At 46.4% G+C, this 7813-nt stretch overlaps 1 pseudogene; it reads right to left on the bottom strand.

Annotated features, from left to right (window-relative positions):
- Nucleotides 1–1892: 1892 nt before the first annotated feature.
- On the bottom strand, nt 1893–4880 carry LOC119471709 (annotated as a pseudogene).
- Between the last annotated feature and the right edge of the window lie 2933 nt (nt 4881–7813).

The raw sequence follows: 7813 nt of genomic DNA, 5'->3' as shown, positions 1-7813 counted from the left end.
AAAAAAAAAAAAAAAAAGCTAGGTGCAGTGGCTCACGCCTGTAATCCCAGTACTTTGGGAGGCCCAGGCAGTTGGATCATGAGGTCAAGAGATTGAAACCATCCTGGCTAACATGGTGAAATCCCACCTCTACTAAAAATACAGAAAATTGGTTGGGCATGGTGGCATGTGCCTGTAGTCTCAGCTACTTGGGAGGCTGAGGCAGGAGAATCGTTTGAAGCCAGGAGGTGGAGGTTGCAGTGAGCCAAGGTTGCACCACTGCACTCCAGCCTGGGCAACAGAGCAAGACTCCATCTCAAAAAAATAAAATAAAATAATAAAATAAAAATAAAGTATTAAAGAGGCAGTGGCAATGGGGATAAATGAAGGGTACAGTGAGATGCGTTAAGTAAATATGGCCAGGTGCAGTGGTTTATGCCTGTAATCCCAGCACTTTGGGAGGCCAGTGCAGGTGGATCACATGAGGTCAGGAGCTACAGACCAGCCTGGCCAACATGGTAAAACCCTATGTCTACTAAAAATTCAAAAATTAGCCAGGCGGAATGGTAGGCGCCTGTAATCCCAGCTACTCAGGAGGCTGAGGCAGGAGAATCGCTTGAACCAGGGAGGCGGAGGTTGCAGTGAGCCGAGGTTGCACCACTGCACTACAGCCTGGGCGACAGAGAGAGACTCTGACTCAAAAAAAAAAGAAAGAAGAAGAAGAAGATAAAATTATGAGGGTTAGGAAGAATTTGAGTAAAGTCCTGAGAAAGGATAACAGGGAGTAGGTTTAGATAACAAAATGGACAGTGATTCCATCAATTAATATAAACCAAGTGCAGTGGCTCACGCCTGTAATCCTAGCACTTTGGGAGGCCGAGATGGGTGGATAACAAGGTGAGGAGTTGCAGACTAGCCTGGCCAACATGGTGAAACCCTGTCTCTACCAAAAATACAAAAATTAGGTGGGCATGGTGGTGCACAACTGTAATCTCAGCTACCTTGGAGGCTAAGGCAGGAGAACTGCTTGAACCAGGACCCAGGAGGTAGAGGTTGCAATGAGCTAAAATCATGCCACTGCAATCCAGCCTGGACTACAGATTGAGACTCCATCTGAATAAAAATAAAAATAAAATAAAAGAGGGCTGGGCAAGGTGGCTCGGGCCTGTAATCCCAGCACTTTGGGAGGCTGAGGTAGATGGATCACCTGAAGTCAAGAGTTTGAAACCAGCCTGACCAACATGGAGAAACCGCATCGCTACTAAAAATACAAAATTAGACAGGCATGGTGGCACATGCCTGTATCCCAGCTACTCAGGAGGCTGAGGCAGGAGAATCGCTTGAACCCGGGAGATGGAGGTTGTGGTGAGCCAAGACTGAAAGATTGAGCCATTGCACTCCAGCCTGGGCAACAAGAGCAAAACCCTGTGTCCAAAAAAAAATAAAATAAAAAATAAAAATGCCAGGCACAGTGGCTCACACCTGTAATCCCAGCACTTTGGAGGCCAAGGCAAGTGGATCTCTTGAGGTCAGGAGTTCCAGACCATTCTGGCCAACATGATGAAACCCCGTCTCTAGAAAAATACAAAAAATTAGCTGGGCATGGTGGTGAGAACCTGTAACCCCAGCTACTTAGGAGGCTGAGGCAGGAGAATCACTTGAACCCAGGAGGAGGAGGTTGCAGTGAGCTGAGATTGTGCCATTGCACTCCAGCCTGGGCGACAGGGGCAAAACTCTGTCTCAAAATAAATATAAAGGCCAGGCACAGTGGCTCACGACTATAATCCCAGCACTTTGGAAGTCTGAGGCGGGTGGATCACCTGAGGTCCGGAGTTCGAAACCAGCCTGACCACCCCATCTCTACTAAAAATACGAAACTAGCTGGGCGTGGTGGTGCATGCCTGTAATCCCAGCTACTCGGGAGGCTGAGGCAGGAGAATGTCTTGAATCTGGGAGGCAGAGGTTGCGGTGAGCCGAGATCACGCCATTGCACTCCAGCCTGGACAACAAGAACGAAACTCCGTCTCAAAAACAACAACAACAACAACAACAACAAAAAGAGTGGCCTCAGTGGTAGAAGCAGAGCCTTGAGAAAGTTGCATCACAAGTCCAGATATGGTGGCTCATGCCTGTAATCCAGTACTCTGTGAGGCAAAGGCAGGTGGGTCTTCACTTGAGGTCAGGAGTTTGAGACCAGCTTGGTGAACATGGCAAAACCCAGTCTCTACTAAAAATACAAAAAATTAGCCAGGTGTGGTGGCGCATGCCTGTAATCCCAGCTACTTGGGTGGCTGAGACAGAATTGCTTGAACCAGGCAGGTATACGTTAAGTGAGCCAGGATTGCACCACTGCACTTTAGCCTGGGAGACAGCAAGACTATCTCAAAAAACAACAAGAAAAAAGGAAAGTTGCATCACCTAAAGCAACGGAATCAAGAAAAGGAAGCAAACAGGGCCAGATGATACAGGAAAGTCAAATAAGGTAAGAACTGAGAGGAAACAATGGATATGGCAGTAATTAGTGAACTTGGCATGGGAAACAATTCTTGTCCTGTGATCAGGGCTAAGAAATAAATGGAAGATGAAAGACTACAACCGTGACTGTGTCCTATACTTTCATAAGCATGGCTCTGGCTAGGCACAGTGGCTCACATCTGTAATCTCAAAAATTTGGGAGTCCTAGGCAGGAGGATCACTTAAAGTGAGGAGTTCAAGACCAGCCTCGGCTATATAAGTAGACCCCCCCATCTCTACAAAATGAAGGAAGGAAAGGAGGAAGGAAGGGAGTAAGGGAGGGAGGGAGACAAGGAAGGAAAGGAGAAAGAAAAAAAGAAAGAGCAAGCCAGGTATGGTGTTGGGCACCTATAGTCGCTGCATTTTTGTAGCCCAGGCTGGAGTGCAGTGATGCAACCTCGGCTCACTGCAACTTCTGCCTCTCTGGTTCAAGGGATTCTCCTGCCTCAGCCTCTGAGTTGTTGGGATTGCAGGCGCCTGCCATCAAGCCCAGATAATTTTTGTATTTTTAGTAGAGATGGGGTTTCACCATGTTGACCAGGTTGGTCTCAAACTCCTGACCTCCAGTGATCCACCCACCTTAGCCTCCCAAAGTGCTGAGATTACAGGCATAAGCCACCACACCCAGCACATTTCCTCTCATTGTAGCACAATTACCCTAATATTGTTTGGGGAACCACTTTTCCTCCATTCTCAATCACATGATTTGGGTGTGATTGACTCTAAATCCATCCTTAAGGGTTGTGCTGTTTTTTTTGTTTTTTTTTAACTAACTTATACATCTTTATTTCTGGATGGTAGGGGCTTTTACAGACACTGGTTCCTGTCTCTCATTACATAAAGTTCTGAAAGAAATAGTGGTATTCTTTCAAATGACTGTTTGAGTCAGCTGAGACTAAGTTTTACAGCAGCAGAAAGACTGTGGCATCACAGACAGGAAACAATTATAGCAAATGATTATTGGTTATTAAGAAGAAACATGAATAGACTGAGCCTAGTGGCTCATACTTGTAATCCTAGCACTTTGGATAACTGAGGTAGGTGGATCACCTGAGGTCAGGAGTTTGAGACCAGCCTGGGCAACATGGTGAAACCTTGTCTCTACTAAAAATACAAAATTAGCTGAGCATTGTGGCAGGCACCCATAATCCCAGCTACGTGGGAGGCTGAGACAGGAGAATCACTTGAATCTGGGAGGCGGAAGCTGCAGTGAGCTGAGACCGTGCCACTGCACTCCAGCCGGGGTGACAGGAGCAAAACTCTGGGAGTTCAGCTACCGTCTCAAGTCTCTTCACATTCTAAGGCTCTTTTCCTTGCTCCAGGCAGGTGATCATGTCTTGCTTAGAGGCAGCAATACTCAGGAAGATCAGGTTTCTGTAGTTCTCTATCACATCCGTATATAAATTCTGCTGTGCAGTGTCCAGGCATTACCACTCCTCGAGAGAGAATTCTTTTTTTTTTTTTTGAGTCGGAGTTTCGCTCTTGTTACCCAGGCTGGAGTGCAATGGCGCGATCTCGGCTCACTGCAACCTCCGCCTCCTGGGTTCAGGCAATTCTCCTGCCTCAGCCTCCTGAGTAGCTGGGATTACAGGCACGCGCCACCAGGCCCAGCTGATTTTTTGTATTTTTAGTAGAGACGGGGTTTCACCATGTTGACCAGGATGGTCTCGATCTCTTGACCTCATGATCCACCCGCCTTGGCCTCCCAAAGTGCTGGGATTACAGGCGTGAGCCACCGCGCCCGGCCTCGAGAGAGAATTCTATGGCCACATCTTTAAATGTCAACACGCCCATTTCTAGGCTTCCAGAGGGCCCTGGCATCTTAGTTGTGGATCTCCAGTACCAGCAGGTCACTGGACCACAGAGATTGGGCCTGTAGGAGCAGAGGACACAAAACAGCGAAGACGATACCTGCAGTTCCAGCTGTAGCAAGAAACAAACCTGCCACCATATCCAGTTAGGCCTGCTAACTGGTTTTATCCAATCAGTATATCTCACCTCTCTGGCCCTAGGGATTGGTTCAGAAATTTGCCTTTTTTTTTTCCTTTTTGTTTGTTTGTTTGTTTGTTTTGAGACAAAGTCTCGCCCTGTCACCCAGGCTGGAGTGAAGTGGTGCCGTCTTGGCTCACTGCAACCTCTGCCTTCCGGGCTCAAGCAATTCTCCTGCCTTAGCCTCCGGAGTAGCTGGGATTACAGATGCTCACCAACATGCCTGGCTAATTTTCTGTATTTTGGGTAGAGATGGGGTTTCACCATGCTGGCCAGGCTAGTCTCTAACTCCTGACCTCAAGTGATCCGCCTGCCTCAGTCTCCCAAAGTGTTGGGATCACAGGTGATGATGCCACTGTGCCTGGCCTCACTGGATGATCTTGGACCTGAAATGCCATGTTTTGGCCAGGATTGATAAATGTTCACTTCTCCTCATAATATATTGGCCAGAGCTAGTCAGGTGACTTCCTAATTGCAAAGAGGCAGAGAGGTATTATCCTCCAACATGCCCAGAGGTACAGACTAAGTGGATGTGGATGAGGGCTAGATAATGTCACCACATATATATTATGTATATACTAGGTCATAGCAAATTACATTTCTTGTTATGGGTCACAGCAAAAAATAGTTGAGAAACTGCTATCCTGCTTCCCTCTCCTGCTCTCACCTCATCCTTTAATCCAAATTAGTGCATAGAGCTTACCAGACCTGCATTCAGAGGCTAGTTCTCACACTTGCTTGTCTCTGTGAACTTGGTTGCATCACCTAACCTCTCTGAGTTTCATTCCCTTCAGTGATAAAGGAGGGAAATATCATCTGTCTTACAAGATTGTGGTAAGTGTTAAGAGACATGGTGTGGAGGCTAGGTGTGGTGGCTCATGCCTGTAATCCCAGCACTTTGGGAGGCCAACGCAGGCAGATCATGTGATCAGGAGATTGAAACCAGCCTGGGCAATATGGTGAAACCCCGTCTCTACTAAAATACAAAAAAATTAGCCAGGCATGGTGGCATGTGCCTGTAGTCTAAGCTACTCAGGAGGTTGAGGAAGGGGAATCACTTGAAACTGGGAGGTGGAGGTTGCAGTGAGCCTAGATCACGCCACTGCACTTCAGCCTGGCGACAGAGTGAGACTCCGTCTCAAAAAAAAAAAAAGACACAGTATGATAAGTGCATGGCCCTGGACTTGACTATCTTGTTTAGACAGTAGAAATCATCACTATTCTGACAAGTGGAAGTCTTCCATTTCTACAGGCACACGGTCTGTTTCATAACTCCCTGCCTTTGTATTATGCTACATGCTCCCTCACCTGGAGTGCCCTTCTCCCTCTCATCTGTCTGTTAAATGCCCTATCCTTCAATGCTCAGCGCATGGTCTTCCTCTAGGAACTACTCCCTAACTCAGATGAGCAGACATGATACAGTGTAATGAAGGAGCATGTATCCTGGATTTAGCAGACAGACATGGCTTGAATTCCAGCTGTGCCACTTCGACAGCTCTGACAAGCATGTGATTAGCATGTTACTTAACATGTAATATGAGTACCTACATCACAGAATTGTTCTGAGAATTAAAAGAGAAAATGCCTGAGACTTGCTAAACTCAATGTCTAGCCCATAAGTGCTCATTACACCCTTCTTTGGGCCAGTCTTGTACCTAGTGCCTCCCTCTCTATAGTTTCTCTCTAACTGTGCTTCAGTTATTTGTTTGATGACATGCCCTGTACTGTACTGTGTACTTGCTGAGCAAGTCTGTCCTAGCGTTCAGCAATAATAGCTAGCTTTTTTGTACATTTACCAAAAATTTCCAAGAATCAGGCAAACATTTTAAATATATGTATTATCTCATTTAATACTGATTGGAAATGACATTAGGATCATGTTTAACACAAACTCAGTGGCTTAAAAAAAAAAAAAAAGAAGCTGGGCACAGTGGTTTATGCCTGTAATCCCAGCACTTTTGGAGGCCAAGGCGGGTGGATCACCTGAAGTCAGGTGATCGAGACCTGTCTGACCAACATGGTGAAAACCTGTCTCTACTAAAACTACAAAAATTATCCGGGCATTGTAGTGGGTGTCTGTAATTCCAGCTACTCGGGAGGCTAAGGCAGAAGAATTGCTTTAACTCAGAGGTGGAGGATGCAGTGAACCGAGATCACGCCACTGCACTCTAGCCTCGGCAACAGAGTTAGACTCTGTCTCAAAACAAACAAACAAAAAATTATCCTGGCTGGGTGCAGTGACTCATATCTGTAATACCAGCACTTTGGGAGGCCAAGGTGGGCACATCACTTGAGATCAGGAGTTTGAGACCAGGCTGGCCAACATGGAGAAACCCTGTCTCTACTGAAACTACAAAACTTAGCCAGGCATGGTGGTGGCGTGCACCTGTAGTTCCAGCTACTCAGGAGGCTGAGGCAGGAGGATTACTTGAGCCTGGGAGGCAGAGGTTGCAGTGAGTCGAGATTGGGCCATTGCACCTTGCCCTGGGTGACAGAGTGAGACTCTGTCTCCAAAACAAAACAAAAAACAATCCTGCTACCTTCTAAGGTTGGCCAGGGCTGAACAACACCTCTGACTCTTTGTTCACTGCCTGCATTATAGGGGATTACAGGGCTTTACTCATTCATGTCCTGATTCAGAACAGCTTCAGTGGCCTCTGGTCCCAGCCTTTCAAATGATGTTCTTACTATTCATTTTGTTATAGTGAACCCCAAGTTGCTCTTCAAAGAATCAGTATGTCAGTATGTTCAGCCCTCTTATTCTTTAATTCTCTATTTTAAAGTTTAACTTCTTTGTAATTCCAGTAAACAACTTTCTCCACCAGTTCTAATCAGTAGTTCATATCTGTTCCCCTGGCCCCTAGCTCCATTCTGACTCATCCTGGTCACCTGCTCCAGTCACCTGCTCTGGTCACCTTCTCTGACCTAGGTCACCTCTGGCTACCTGCTCTGACCCGCCTGTAACTGTCCTTCCCACCAAAACACCTACCCTGCCACTCCAGATCAGACTCCTGCTCTCTTTAAAATAGCCAGTCGGTATTAGTCTAGCTTGTGCGGTGTAATCCTAGCCAATAGGGGAACAACACAGCAGTAGGGTCCACCCCTGTTAGGCAAAAGTACCCTTTTCCCCACTTGCCCAAGTGTGTGGCCACCATTGCTCCATCCATGAGCCGCACCCTTCTACAGAAGTGAACTGCCTTGCTGAGAGGATTTATCTCCGAGTGCTTTTTCTCATGTGGCATCAAAATTTTACTTTTAGTTTGCTTCACTTTCTTCCCTTTGTCATATTATCATTTTTTTTAATTTTAATTTTTTAATTTTTTTTTTTTTT

This window comes from Cebus imitator, unplaced genomic scaffold (assembly GCF_001604975.1).
Source record: "Cebus imitator isolate Cc_AM_T3 unplaced genomic scaffold, Cebus_imitator-1.0 Scaffold70, whole genome shotgun sequence".
Taxonomy (NCBI): domain Eukaryota; kingdom Metazoa; phylum Chordata; class Mammalia; order Primates; family Cebidae; genus Cebus; species Cebus imitator.
The sequence above is the reverse complement of the archived record's forward strand: the minus strand, read 5'-3'. Positions and strand labels throughout refer to the sequence as shown.